The sequence below is a fragment of the Herpailurus yagouaroundi genome, unplaced genomic scaffold (genome assembly GCF_014898765.1).
Source record: "Herpailurus yagouaroundi ecotype Mexico unplaced genomic scaffold, PumYag 308, whole genome shotgun sequence".
NCBI classification, from domain to species: Eukaryota; Metazoa; Chordata; class Mammalia; order Carnivora; family Felidae; genus Herpailurus; species Herpailurus yagouaroundi.
The window spans coordinates 1441743-1457470 of record NW_024412525.1 but is presented as its reverse complement, the minus strand read 5'-3'; the positions used below and the strand labels follow the sequence as shown (position 1 = coordinate 1457470).

Sequence of the window (15728 nt, the reverse complement as noted above, 5' to 3'; positions counted from 1 at the left end):
GGACAGATCTTATCTGTGGGGCTAGAATGGCCAGACTGCAGAGAAGAATGAGGATTTGAATCCAACCTTCCCTACAAGGGTTCACTAGTGTTCTTCTATTAACTTCCTTCTGTGCAATGGGTTCTACCCAAGAGATTTGTAGATTGTAAGTAAATTAAGATCCTATGAGGGGTGTGGGGTGGGTGAGGAGAAAGAATGAAGCACCAAATTACACCTATGTAGTGAGTTCCTTTGGTTTTCTTAATATTCATTAAAGGGGGGGTGCCTGTGTGGCTCAGTCGGTTGAACATCCAACTTTAGCTCAGTTCATGATCTCACAGTGTGTGAGTTCGAGCCCCGCATCGGGCTCTGTGTTGACAGCTCAGAGCCTGGAGCCTGCTTTGGATTCTGTGTCTCCCTCTCTCTCTGCCCCTACCCTGCTCATGCTCTGTCTCTCTCTCTCTGTCAAAAGTAAATAAACACTAAAAAATTAAAAAATATATATTCATTAAATGGATTCATTCAACAAATAGTACCTAACACAGTCCCCCTCCATCACCATTTGAAAGTTTGTTTTATGCCACTTTGTTTTTACAAAAGACCTACATTAGTACTTGAAAGACCTACATTAGTACTTGTTTTCACCAACTGAGATAAGTCTGAAGAGGATTTTCATTTTTACAGAATGGCAATTGTTTCTTTGCTATAGGATACTTGAGCTTAGGAGAGGTTTCATAGGAACACTGTGTTTTCGGAGAGTGGGGGAAACTTGTAACTTCCTGGCACTGTTTGAGGTCCTGGTGCTACAGTGGCAAACAAAAAAGTAATGTCCTTGCCATCTGAGTGGTATAGCTAGTATCTTTAAAGCTGGTTTCTGAGTAGGGTATGTATTTAAATACTTCCATGAATAATTACTCCAAAATGGTGCTAAAGAAAACTAAGATGTTTTGGGGACCCATCTCGTAAGTTGTCACAGAGGACCACAGCTTCCCATAAACTCCTGGGCTGGATGGACCAGTCACTGGATATGACTTCTATCCTACTTCTCCAGTGCTCTACTTGATATAAACTAAGTCCATAACATTTTAATATTCATCATATACTTCCTGGAACACCCATATTACTCATGTTTCTGAGAATAAACTTTTAAATCTGGGTTGAAATGTAATCAAGATGTGAAAATGTTCATGTTTTTTGACTTGTTAATCCCAATCCAAGAATTTGCTTGCTTGCTTGCTTTATTTATTTATTTATTTATTTATTTATTTATTTATAGTTTATGTGAAAGTGAGAGAGAGCATGAACAGAGAAGAGGCAGAGAGAGAGGGAAAGAGAGAGAATCCCAAGCAGACCCTGCACTGTCAGTGCAGAGCCCATCATGGGACTTGAATTCAGGAACTGTGAGGTCATGACCTGAGACGAAACCAAGAGTCAGACACTTAACCAACTGAGCCACCCAGGCGCCCCCCAAGAATTTGTTTTAGACTTTCTAGTAAACTGTATCTTTAGTGTTATTTTTGATGGTGTCCCCCAAACAAAAGAAAAATGCCCAATATCCCACAGAAGGAGCATTTAAAACAAATCACAAATTTTATCAGATGGTATATTTCACCACTGAAAGTTACAAATGGAAATGTCTGCTATATATGGAAACATATAAAGCAAAAAAGACATAATTCTAAATAGCATGTATAGTATAAAGGCAATTTAAAATTATGTTCATGTATTGATAAGGAATGAAATATTTGATATGGTGCAATGACAGTATTATGCCATTAATCCTTTCCTTCTTTATGCTAATTTCCTTTACTGTTGCTATAATATTTGCACAAAGGTAAAATAACTGAGTTAATAATATCCATGCTATACCTGGTTTTGGAATGATTATTGATACAGGCAAAAACTGTATAATATCGAACCCAGTGTATGGGAAGGTGATGAAAACAAGTAAAACAGCTAAAAATGATTGTTGAACTTTTATGCTTTCTTAATTTTTAGCTAGGCTTTAAGTTACCATGATAATACCATGACCTATCAATGTGTAGCATGTCTGAATATATCTCAAGAAGGTTGATCTGGTGTGTATTCATCTAGGTTGTTGGGAGTCCCATTTTCTTTCTTTTTTTTTTTTTTAATGTTTATTTTTGACAGAGAGAGAGAGAGAGAGAGACAGAGCATGCGGGGGAGGGGCAGAGAGAGAGGGAGACACAGAATGGGAAGCAGGCTCCAGGCTCTGAGCTGTCAGCACAGAGCCCGACGTGGGGCTGAACTCACAAACCGTGAGATCATGACCTGAGCCGAAGTCGGACGCTGAACCAAATCAGCCACCCAGGTGCCCCGGAAGTCCCATTTTCAACAAATGTGTGGATTGATACCAGCAGAATCTTTTCACCCTAAAATTATTCAAAGTAGACTTGTACCATAGACGTGATGCGCCCAAGGAAATGGACTATATTGCAAAACCATGGAATAATTCAGGGAATGCAAAATAAATACACTGCAGTTAGTTAGGCTAGGCAGTAAATTTACACCTAGATTCAATTTCACAGTTACTACTGCTAAGAAAAGTTCCTGTTAAGTAAAATCTTTTCCTAAGAATCCAGATATAATGAAAACTAGAGTATCCTAAAGTTACAGGTTAAGACAAAATGAAGAAATTAAAATGTCTTTGATAGAGGATCTACAAATTCACCATTGAATTAGTGAATTGAGTATTTTTACTCTACCGCTGATAAAAATAAGCATGGCAGGAGATTTATAGTTGCTTGTTAAATTGAATGGACTTGCAGATGATTTTGTAGCTGGAATCTTGCAGTTTTAGATACCTTAATGTTTAAAAACTTATTTTGGGAAATATAAGCCTCTTCTTATACTTGAGAGCAGTTTAAACTTTGAGCTGTCAAGATCTTTCTTAGAATCTGTCTGGAATGGGAAGACTTGTATCACTTATCCATGGATAATATGTCAATTACAATGCCTTTTACCAAATCTTAATTAAAAACAGAATTCCATATTGTTGTATAGCAGCCTAGGGCAGCAGTCTAAGAATAGTTTTACACATGCCTTCCCGTAGCCAGTAAGCAGCTATTTACCTCACCTTGGATCTACTATTCATTTAGTCACTCATTCATTCATTTTTAAGAATTTGAATATCTACTAGGTACCAGGCACTGTGTCAGGTGCTGGAATACACTGATAAACGAAGAGAGTCAAGGTTCTTGCTCTCCTGGAAGTAACATTCTAGTGAAGTAAGCAGAGAATAGCAAACAAGATAACCGGATTGTGATAAGTGCTACAAAGGAAGGACACAGGGTGGTGAGCTAGAGTAAAACAGGGGTGGGATATGCTTTAGACTGTAACCCTGGGAAGAGTTAAGATCAATCTTGGACTGTGTTTCAGTTCGTAACACTTCTAGGAACAGCTTCTGAGTCCATTAGTCAACTTGACCAAGAAACTTCTGAAACTCCAATATGATTGAATCTATGGAGACAATCTTTAGAATAGCTCCTATTTGGTTCAATTAACACTTTAGCCATGGTTTATTATTATTATTATTATTGTTTATTATTTTTGAGAGAGAGAGAGAGAGAGAGAATGAGCAGGGGAGGGGCAGAGAGAGAGAGAGAGAGAGACAAGAATCCGAAGCAGGCTCCAGGCTCTGAGCTGTCAGCGCGGAGCCCTTTGCGGGGCTCCAACTCTTGAACCTTGAGATCACAACCTGAGCCAAAGTCAGATGCTTAACCGACTGAGCCACCCTGGCGCTCCTAGCCATGTTTTAAATGTGGGATCTGTACTTAAATTTTAACACCCACTTTTAAAATACGATATGTAGCAAACATATTCACTTCTAAGCAGAATCTTTTTAATGACTTAAGGCAAGTATGCCTGCCTCTATAATCTCACATTTCAAACTATATTTTTATTTTTATGAGCTTTGTTTCTTTATTTGTGCATTCATTCATTTACTCAACAAATACTTATTGAGAACCTACTAGGTCCTGGAGATACTGCAGGAAACCAAATAAATAATAATCTCTGCTCTCATGTGGTTATAGTCTCTGGTGATGCCACATGGTTCCTTTTCTTTTTCATTCTGACTTAATAATACAGCATTAATATCACTTCTTAACTTAAGACCACATTGGGAAGGCAATCTTTATGTGATGTAAATAGACCTATTTCATGTTCTGCTGTTCTTAACACTTAAGCATTATTGTTATCAGTGATTTTTATTCTTTGGGATGTGGGTAATTTACCTTTTATTAAGGTAATTTTGCTATGTTAGATACTCAACTCTTTTGGCCATTAGAGTGCTTTTCTTTGTTTAGGAGCATATAACTACTTGTCCCTGACTGATTGTGCAGTCATGACATAGCTAGAGTAAAGATCCAACTTTAAACATTGTGAGATAAATCATTTCCACATTCTTGCTTAAGTGGCCATTTTAGTGTAGAGAAGCACATTTTCTTTTGAAAGCCAACGCGAGTGTCTCCTTGACCCAAGGTCTCAACAATTTTTGAGCAACATAGGTATGATGGTTTAGAAAGAGTTTGATAGATCAAAAACAAATGCTGTGAAATTTAAATTTTTTCCCTTTGAAGAATTATTGACAGAACATTCATTTGAAACAGTATATATATATATATATATATATATATATATATATATATATAATGGGGTCTATTTTCATTTCTTATTATTTACTGACATACCAAAATGACCATGTCTGAGTTTCAAGCATTAGCTTAGCAATAGCATGACTTCTCTAGACAGATTTCTGAGTTCTTATGAACATTTTGGTCTCAAGGCAGTGAAACAAATCAGTAGAATTTGGTAGGTTTTTTATTTTTCCTTTTTAATGATTAGATAAGAACAACTCTGTCTCCTTTCATGTGTGAACATTGATGACCAATATCTACATGAACGCAGAGTGCAAGTAGTCAGCGTTCAGGCTCATTCCCCACACGATTTGTGGGGTGATTCACTGCTTTTGGTAGCAGACGCAAAGCAAGAAGAGAGGCCCCACTCTTTATTTGCCTGTGAAGGGCTGGGACGTCCAGGTTCACTGGGTGTGAAAAATCTGTTTTAGAGAAAAAAACATCAAAACAAAGTCCTCGTAGCTGTGTACTTTTCTACCTTTGGAGCTAGGATCCAAAGTCCAGTCTCGATAGGACTTACTTGCCTTCCAGAGGACAGGGGTAGCTGCAGGGGATGGTCCCAGAGCTTTGCACAAACTGGGTCCTCGGTAGAAATAGTAGGAGCTTGGGATACAGAATAACACAACCAGTTTCTTTAGGAGAGGGAGTTCCCTAGGGGCGGAGCTGTGTACCTGGTCAACCTGACTGTATCCTGGACTCCGGTGAATCTGGGTTGACTTTGGACAGGTAAGAGGGGGTTGAGGCAATACTGATGTGAGTATTCTGTCGGCTGTCAAATGTTGGACAAGTACCCTGCTCCCAATTTTTAATGGCTAAATATTTTGAAATAAGCTGTTTATAGTTTTAAAAGTATTTATGTACTGACTTATTTATATAGAGCAGAGTATGGAGCATTCTACATAACACTTTTTTCTTTTGAAATTGATCAAAACAGTAGATCAACATTACCAAAAGCTAAGGGAAAAAAGGGGGGGGGGGGAGGAATAACCCATTATCCTACCTTCTGTTTTTTCTGCATGAAAATAGATTTGAGAGCTGTAAGCGTGGTTCAGTAAGTTAAGTGCCTGACTCTTGATTCCAGGTCAGGTCATAATCTCATGGTCATAAGATCAACCCCTCGTGGGATTTGTGCTGGGTGTGGAGCCTACTTAGGATTCCCTCTCCCTCTCTCTCTGCCCCTCCACTGCTTGCACATGCACTCTCTCTCTCTCTCAAAACAAACAAACAAGATTTGGATATGGTCTCAATCATAATGCACATATAATTTGTATTCTGCTTTTTTTTTTTTTTTTTAAGGTTTATGTATTTAGGGGAGCCTGGGTGGCTCAGTTGGTTAAGCATCCGACTTTGGCTCAGGTCATAATCTCGTGGTTTGTGAGTTGAAGCTCGCGTCAGGCTCTCTGCTAACAGCTTAGAGCCTGGAGCCTGCTTCGGATTCTCTCTCTCTCTCTCTCTCTCTCTCTGCTCCTCCCTTGCTTGTGCTCTGTCTCTCTCTCTCTCTCAAAAATAAATAAACATTAAAAAAATTTTTTTTAATTTATGTATTTATTTTTGAGAGAGAGAGAGAATGTGAGAGAGAGTGAGTGGGGAAGGGGCAGAGAGAAAATACCAAGTAGACTCTGCACTGTTAGTGCAGAGCCAGACACGGGGCTTGATCTCACAGACTGTGAGATCATGACTCGAGCTGAAACCAAGAGTTTAGATGCTTAACGGACCGAGCTGCCCAGGCACTCCTGTGTTCTGCTTTAAAAAAAAAAAATTGTTTTTTAACGTTTTTATTTTTGAGACAGAGAGAGACAGAGCATGAATGGGGGAGGGTCAGAGAGAGGGAGACACAGAATCCGAAGCAGGTTCCAGGCTCTGAGCTGTCAGAACAGAGCCCGACGCGGGGCTCGAACCGTGAACGTGAGAACATGACCTGAGCCAAAGTCCGACGCCCAACTGACTGAGCCACCCAGGCACCCCTCTTCATAATTCATTTTTAATGTCTGTGTAATATCTCATTAGGAAGATGTACCATAACTAACATTTTCCCTATTATTGGGCATCTAAGTTGATTCACATTTTGTAGTGAACATCTCTTTTGGGGTGGGAGTGGGGGCGGGGATCATTTCTTAAGATCAGTTCCAGCAGTAAGATTACTGTGTCAAAGGGAAGAGACATTTTTATGACTCTTGATACACATTGTTAAACTGTTTTACAAAAGGTTTGACCTTCTTTGCACAACTTAAAGGTGAATCATCAGCCATGATCCAGGGCTTACATTTTGGACAGTTAATTATTATTTCCATATTAGGCAGAGAGACAAGTTCTGTGCACATTTGAACTTCTTCTAATTGCTTTCATTACATAGAGCTGACTTGTCGAGAAAAATGTCCTGGCTGTGAGACATTCCAGACAACAGAGCCATCACTTTTGAAAAGTTTGGACCAATCCCAATTTTGTAATCAGTTCCCAGGGCTGTTCATATTTCTTTTGGCAGAGATGTCTGTCTCTGTGGTCAAATGCAGCTGAATGGTTGAAGTCACAGGGTGAGCTGATCAAGGTGCCTATTTTAGCATTAGGTTGGCAGTCTGTGGCCAGGTGCCTGGGTATTTTGAGAGAAGTCATTTTGAAAAGTAATTTGCAATTCATAACCGTGAATAGTATCAGAAGAGTCATATGCAGGTCCTCTGTGGAAATTCTCCCCCTTCCCCTTCCCTATACCAATTGGAAGATAATCATTGGGTTTTGGTGGAAACACATGAACTGCAAGGAAGTCAGGATGCTTTAGTCCTGGCCACACATCTCATGGTGCCTGTGCTTTGAGCTGGGTTTCCCCCTCTGACAAGCAAGAATGTTGGAAGCAAGAGTCCCAAAGTCCCTAAATTTTTTTAGGTTCTCTGTCCAGTGGATGACTCCAATTGTATCTTCATTTTTTAAAAAAATGTTTATTTTTCGGAGGAAAAGACAGGGCACATGTGCGAGTGGGGGAGGGGCAGAGAGAGAGGGAGGGAGAGAGAGAACCTCAAGCAGGCTCTGCACATGATTCAGGACTCAGGGCTCAAACTCACACACCGTGAGATCATGACCTGAGCTGAAATCAGCGTCAGATGCTTAACTGACTGAGCCACCCAGGCGCCCCTGTATCTTCATTTTTGTTGCCAAAGATGTAATTTCCCTATTCACTGGTGGTTCTGTCAGACAACAATGGAAAAGAACAGGATGTGAAACACAAACCAATGTTTATATTTTGACATTTCCACTAAAAGGTTTCATGGCATATATAATTAGAACTAATGGCTATAACTATGTTAACTACCTATGGCTTGAAATTACTGAGACCATCCCTGTTCCTCATTAATATGTTAAACATAAAACCAGGGAAAAAAAAATAGCACTCACTCTTGTCCAGCAGGTTGAGAGGAAGTTGATCCAATCTGTGTAACTGGTCTTGAATTTACTGACCATTACTTTATTTGCTGACTGTAAAAATTCTAGCATAAAAAATAGCATTCTCAGCAGCAACATTTTCAAACATGAAGGCCAACGATATTTTATTTAGCATAGCATATTTATTTACTTATTTATTTTTATTTATTTTTGAGAAAGAGACAGAGTGCAAGCAGGGGAGGAGCAGAGAGAAAGGGAGACACAAAATCCAAAGCAGGCTCCAGGCCCTGAGCTGTCAGCACAGAGCCCAATGTGGGGCTCAAACCCACAAACTGTGAGATCATGACCTGAGCTAAAGTTGGACGCTCAACCTACTGAGACAGCCAAGTGCCCCTAGCATAGCATTTTTAAAATCTAAAAGCAATTTGATAAAAGAAAGAAAAAAAAAACCCACAACTTTGGCCATTTAGGGGAAGAATAAAGGATACAGTCACTTTCTGTTAGCTCAACTGAATTATTTTTCACTTAGTCTCTTAATAATAGTAGCTATTCTCATTTTCTCCTACGAAGGCACAGTCAGAAGAGAGATTTAATCATGAAGTTTGTGGTCACTTTAATGTAGTTGCTCTTAGAAGGCTTTTCAGTTGACTATGGAAACTTCATCATGAGAGGCAAGGTGAAGGTCACTCTAGCTGAGTTCGAGCAGTTTACTTAACCTGTCTGCTTCTCTACTAGTAAAATGGGTTGTTGTGTGGATTCAAGCTAATATAGTAAAAGCACCGAGCTACTCTCTTGCACGTGAGGATGCTATATTTAGAGAGGAACCCAATTCTCAACCTCTCCCCAAGGGATAGTTGTAGGAAAGTGCTGGATGTCAGGCCTGAAGGGTTGAGACAGTTTGAAAGTTTGAAAGCAGCTTTTAGCATCATAAAGCCATCCATATTCTTTCATCAAATTCAGCTGTTTTGTTTTTTGTTTTTTTGAATGTCTATGATGAACCAGGTACTAGGGGTACTATTGTGAACAAAACAGAAAGAGGTCCTGCCCTGCTGAGTGGACAGACAATAAGTAAACAAACAGGATTCACCAGATGGAGATAAGTGCTATTAAAAAAAGAAAAAAACAAAACAAAAACAAAAACAGAGTATGGAGATAAGATAGAGAGTGATAGGATGGGAGGGATGCTGTTTTGGATAGGGCTTTCGGGTCAAATAAGATCAGCCTCTTTGACCAGAAGACATTGGAGCAGTGTTCCTGAAAGAAGTGAGGGTGCTCTGAACTTGTGATATGAATCCTGGGCAGAAGATATCCCAGTCAGAGAGAACAGTATGAGCAAAGGCCCTGAGGCAGCAGCATGTTTGGTATGTTCTACTAAAGAGGCCAGTGTTGTGGCTAGAATGGAGTAAACAAGGAAGAGAATGGGACTAGGGACTGAGACCACAGAGCTGGGTAGGGTGGCTGGACCATATAAAGCCTTGTACATTAAAGTAAGCACATTCTTTGGCTTTTATTTTGAGTAAAATGGAAGCTAAGGAGATTTTTAAAAAATATATTTTATTTACTTTTGAGAGAGCACAAGCTGGGGAGGGGCAGAGAGGGAGGGGCAGTGAGAGAGGGACAGAGGATCTAAAGCGGGTTCTGCGAGCCCAATGTGGGGCTTAAACTCATGACCTGCAAGGTCATGACCAGAATCGAAGTCAGGTGGCTCAACCGACTGAGCCACCCAGATGCCCCAGCCATGGAGATTTTTGTGCAGAGAAGTGACATCACCTGACTTTAAAGGAGATTTTTTAGTGTGATATAGAGTCAGGAAATGGAGGATAGGGTGGATGGGAAGAGGTCACATAGAATTGTGCTTTCCAAAATTGTAGCCACTAGCCATAGGTGGCTATTTTAATGTAAATCAGTTATTTAAAAATATGAATTCATATTCTTTTTTTAATTTTTTTTTTTTTTTGAGAGAGAAAGAGAGAGTGTGTGCACACGTGCAAGCAGGAGAGAGAATCCCAAGCAAGCTCTGTGCTGTCAGCACAGAGCCCAAGGCAGGGCTGGATCTCACGAATGGTCAGATCATGACCTGAGCCAAAATCAAGAGTCAGATGCTCAACTGACTAAGCCATACAGGCACCCCACAGATCCATATTCTTAATTGCACTACCCACATTCCAAGTGCTCAATAGCCACATGTAGCTAGTGGTTACTGTATTGGACAGTGAAATAGAAATAATTTCCATCATCACAGAAAGTTCTGTTGGACAGTGCTGATGGAATCTTAAAGACCTTCATAGAGTCTTTGGCTTTTACTCCGGGTAGATGGAAAGCCGTTGGAAGATTTTAAGCAAAGGAGGACATGCTCTGAGTTATGATTTTGAAAGATCACTAGGGTTGCCATGTTGAGAATAGACTGTGAGGGGCAAAGCTCAGAGACCATTAATTATCTAGTTGGAAGATGATTGTGTCTTGGTTGGTTGCAGTGGTGATCATGAGAAATGGTTGGATTTTCAACATAGTTTGAAGGCAGACTCGGTAGGCTTTTCTGATAGAATTGATGTGTGATTTGAGAAGAAAGTGATAAAAGTGTTGTGGCTGAAGATGACGGGAGAGAACATAAAGCACAGGTGGAAGGATTGAACACACAGAGAAAGAGTCCCATTCATCATGAACTGGGAGACAGAGCAGGGCTGCTGCTGGAAGAAAGAGGTCTAGAGCGCCCTCATCTGAGTACTAAAAGATGGAGAGGTAAAGGGAGAGATAGGTGTGCCGAAACTGTAAGAATGGTGGAGAAGATTCCAAGTAGTTATTGGAAAGGGTCCATTTGAAGTTGGGGATTATGAAACCATCTACTCTTTTGATTCTCTCCAGCAGAATATGACTGCTTGCATACAAGCAAGGGGGAAAGAGATGAGTGGGTTCATTCAGGGCTGATGTTTTCCTGGATGGATTTGTGACAAGGATATTACAACATGGAGTCAAACTTGATAAAGAGGAGAGTGAAAAAAGCAGAGGGCTGATGAATTGGGAGGAAGTAGAGGGATCAGCACATTTTCTTTGTTTCTTTTTTTTTATTTCTAAAGTTTATTTATTTTGAGAGAGAGAGAGAGCACAAATAGGGAAGGAACAGAGAAAGAGAATCCCAAGCAGGTTCCGTGCTGTAAACGCAGATCCCGATGTAGGGTTGGAACGCATGAACTGTGAGATCATGACCTGAACCCAAACAGAGAGTCAGATGCTTAATCAACTGAGCCACCCAGTGGAAGCACTAATAGTTCTAAGAACAGTTGCAGCTGTAGACCATGCAAGTTAGAAGGAGAGATGCACATCGAGGGGTGCCTGGGAGTCAGCAATTTCTCAGATGGATGTTTCAGGTGACAACAAGTTCCAGCCTTTGGAATCTATGCAGCTGTATCTTCATTCTGGGCTGACTTGCTATGTCCCGGGATTCCACATAATCTGATCTCACTGTGGATCTCATGTAGGCGGGTTTGGAAACCAAAAGCCCAAGAGCATGGCTGTGGGGTCTACCCCGCAGTTCCAGGCCCATAGCAAATAGGCTGTGTAACCATGGACCTTGAGGAAATGAACTTCATGGTCCCTTCCATCTCTCATCTGTGACTGTATGGCCTCATTATAATTACAGTCTTTTTCCAAACACTGACCTTCAAGATGGACCCTGGGGGATTTGCCTATTAAAAATATGCAACTTGGGGTGCCTGGGTGGCTCAGTCGGTTAAACATCCGACTTTGGCTCAGGTCATGATCTAGTGAGTTCGAGCCCCGCGTCGGGCTCCGTGCTGCCAGCTCAGAGCCTGGAGCCTGCTTCTGATTCTGTGTCTCCTTCTTTCTCTGCCCCTTCCCTGCTCATGCTCTGTCTCTATCAAAAATAAATAAATGTTAAAAAAAAATTTTTTTTTAGATGCATCTCTATCAAAAATAAATAAATGTAAAAAATAAAAATAAAAAAAATAAGCCTGGGTGGCTCAGTCAGTTAAGCAGCCGAGTCTTGATTTTGGCTCAGGTCATGATCTCAGGGTTCATGGGGTCACGCAGGATCTGATAGCACAGAGCTGGCTTGGGATTCTCTCCTTCTCTCTCTGCCCTTACCCTGCTTATGCTCTTTTTCTCTTTCTCAAAATAAATAAACATTAAAAAAATATGCAACTTTGCAAATATTTATCTGCTGCTTCTTGGAATATTAAACTCTTGGAAAGCTGTCTTCTGGGTCACATGACAGAATGTTGGCCATGTGGTCACCTGAGCCTGTGTGACAGGAATTCTATACCAGCTGCATCTGGATCTAGGTGTCCTTCAGGCCCTACTCTCTCCAATGCTCTCCACCTAACAAGCATTTCTCCCTCTTTCTCTGTATCTCTCTCTATTTTATTTTATTTTATTTTATTTTATTTTATTTTATTTTATTTTATTTATTTTATTTTATTTATTTTATTTTATTTTATTTTATTTTATTTTATTTTATTTTATTTTATTTTGTGTCTCCTGGTGGCTCAGTCGACCAAATGTCTGACTTTGGCTCAGGTCATGATCTCACGGTTCATGAATTTGAGCCCCACATAGGGCTTTGCCCTGACAGTGTGGAGCCTGCTTCAGATTCACTCGCTCCCTTTCTCTCTGCCTCTCCCCCTCTTGCTCTCTCTCTGTCTCTCACAAATAAACAAACATTAAAAAATATACAAATTTATTTTAAGTAATCTCTAAGCCCAACATGGAGCCTGAACTCGCCACCCTGAGACAGGGAGTGACATGTTCTACCAGCTAAGCCGGCCAGACACCCCGCATTTTTCTCTTTTAATTGTGTTAGTGCCTCATAGGAGAGCTCCTTCAGCAGAAGTGATAGAGGCTGTTGCTCTCAGAATCGAATGCAATATTGTGACCTGTAAATTCCTATGACCATTTCAACATTTTGTTGATATTTATTCAGGAGAGATTCCAGAAGGCAAAACTGCCCCCTCCTTTCCCCTCCTCCTCCTCACCAATCACTCTAACCTCTCTCTCGGGCTGTGAGAGTATTAAGAACAATCTAAGGTAAATTTTTAACACGATGGTCTAGCTTGGGCTTTGTAGGCTTGGCTAAATGCAGTAAGTGGTGGTTTTTAGCCAAAATAACCACATTGTTTGGACAAGTTTTCTCCTTTGAGTTTTCTAGGGTCATTGGAATGATCTAACTACCTTACCTGCTATTTGAACTGGCTGAGCTCTGGAAGGACAGAAAACAAAAGAAGGGTGTTGAAATGCAAATAGACAGCTCTAAATTCCAGTCCTGGGCTGCCAAAATAGAGCCAAAACTGACAAGGAGGGTCTCCACAGAGGTCTGTGGAAAGCTCTAGAAAAATCTCACAAGATGTATTCCTTTTCGTGAATTGGAGTCCTCCGGTAGGTAAGAAAAACAAAAACAAAATAAAAACAAACAAAGGATTTCATACTTGGAATTTGCTCAGTACCAGTTGAATAGCTAATTGTTTCTTGTTTTCATCCCCCCCCCACCCCTCCTTTTTTTTTTTCTGCCTGAATAGATAATCCTTACAAAACATCCATTCATTCTACAAGTGAAAATTTCAGGAATACTCGATACCGACCTTGGCAAGACTAATGGACCGAGACTGAGTGATGGATTTGTGTGTGTTGTGTGGCTGATGTGCGTTTTGGTGTTTTGTATGCTAGTTTAAGAACATGTAAGCGATAGGATAGAAAAGATTTATGGCATCTTAATTAATGAATATGATGAAGGCTTCAACTTATAGATGAAATGATAAGATATAACATTATATTTATAGCTTATTTTTGAGCACAAATTTGATTGTGTTTGTTGTTTCAAGAAAGGACCTGCTGATAATTAATGCTAGCTTTCCAATGTGACCACTTTAACTGATATGTAAACAATTATTTTTTTTTTTTAGGAAAATAAAATAAGGGGGCAATACAGCCTACTGAAAAGGACACACAATATCAGATTCTTAGTTTTCTATATTAAATTCGGGCTCTTATTTGACTTCTGCTCTGAACTGGCTGTGTGACTTTGAATAAGTGATTAAGTTCCTTTTTTCAAAAACATATAAAATTGGAATGAGAAATATGTGATGGTGAAAAAAATATTTGTGAAGGCGTTTTAAAGTGCCAGGAGGAAAGCACAATCAGAAACCACAGTCAGGTTGGCTTTTTCACTGAAAATATCTGATTTTGTCAGTAAACCTACATTTTAGTATATTAATTTTTTTTTTAAGCCATTTAATTTCAAGTGCTTACAAAATCTTCAGTGTGTTAATGGAAAGAAACGCCATACACTCCGGATGGCTACATAGCAACTTTATTCGGGTAAAATAATCTCTTAAATCCTTGTATACAGAGTCACTAACTGTTGGCTTTATAAGGTCAGTTTCAGCATACCAGCCCTGTGGCTGTTAGGAGCTGAGTGTGTCCAAGATAGCATTAACTCGAACAAACACAAACAGCAAATCGTTTAAACAGTACCAGTTGATCTGTATGTAACCCGGTCTGAAAAGAGGATTCCTCAAAAAGCTCACCAGCAAAGTTACGTTAGTTACGGAGATTGTTAGGTGGTACCCGTGGAGGTTAGCTATGCCTTATTAAAAAGCAGAGGTTAGAAAATGGAATCTTAAATTCAGATACTCAAACAATTTTAAAGGCTACAACTTGCAGGCCAACCTTTATTTCTGACTGCTGACTACTTTTGAAGGAGAAAACTTTGGAAACTGATATTCTGGTTCCCAGGTCCTCAAAGAAGCGAAGTGAAGAAGTAAATTCTGCTGGGGTTAGCAGAAGCCTTGCGGTTTTAGGAACGGAGGATGCCAGGCTCCCTGGGTTCTGAGTTCCAGTTATTGACTCTGTCCGTGAGTCACCCTGACTAGTCACCCACTGTCTTGTGTTTCCTTCTTTAGGGAAGAGCTAAGACCATTGATTTTTTTTTTTTAAGATTTTATTTTTAAGTTATCTCTACACCCAACGTGGCTCAAACTTACAACCCTGAGATCAAGAGTTGCATGACTGCAACTACCTACCGACTGAGCCAGCCAGGCGCCCCAGACTATTGACTTTTTCAGAGGTTGCAAAACACATTATAAAAGGATAGGATGGCACTAAACAAACATGTAATTATGAAATATTAGAGGGGGTACGTATTAATAAAGGCAAATGCATTCCTTTTTTTAATTTTTTTTTTTTTTTAAGTAATCTCTACACCAACAACCCCAAGATCAAGAGCCACATGCTGTACTGACTGAGCCAGTCAGGCACCACTATAAGGGTAAGTGGATTCTTTTGAAAATTAGAAGTTGATAATCTTTATGTAAGAATAGGGAGTTTGACTTCAAAATACAGTTTTATGTTTGAACATTGTGAATTTGGGTCCTTGTTTGCTCTGTTAATCTATGTTGCTTACTGAAAGGAAACTGTTAACAAGTTGCCTTACTGGAATGGTTAATTGCTTGTCAGGGATCAGAATCCCCCCAGTCCTTCTAGAAACGTGTATTTAAATTTAGTAACCTGACTTTCAAAGAGGGAAACTAATATTTATTCATTGAGTGGAGGGCACTGAGTATGGGTTTCTGTATGTGTTGTAAACAAACCAAAAGTACAGAGTGAATCCTCTAGAGACCCTGTTTGTTTGTTTTGAAGGAAATTGAGGCACCCATTTTTTTCCTCACTTTCCCAGGACCACTATTAAGCACCAGCTTGGGTTTTGAATTC

The 15728-nt window shown here is 39.9% G+C and overlaps 1 long non-coding RNA gene across 2 annotated transcripts; it reads left to right on the top strand.

Annotated features, from left to right (window-relative positions):
* Positions 1–5117: 5117 nt before the first annotated feature.
* LOC121021612 (uncharacterized) lies at positions 5118–15226 on the top strand. Of its 2 annotated transcripts, none has more exons than XR_005786606.1 (3): positions 5118–5363; positions 13171–13397; positions 15210–15226. It is a non-coding gene; the product is annotated as an uncharacterized LOC121021612 (long non-coding RNA). The 2 variants fall into 2 exon arrangements; XR_005786607.1 differs by having other exon boundaries at positions 13171–13401.
* Positions 15227–15728: the final 502 nt, after the last annotated feature.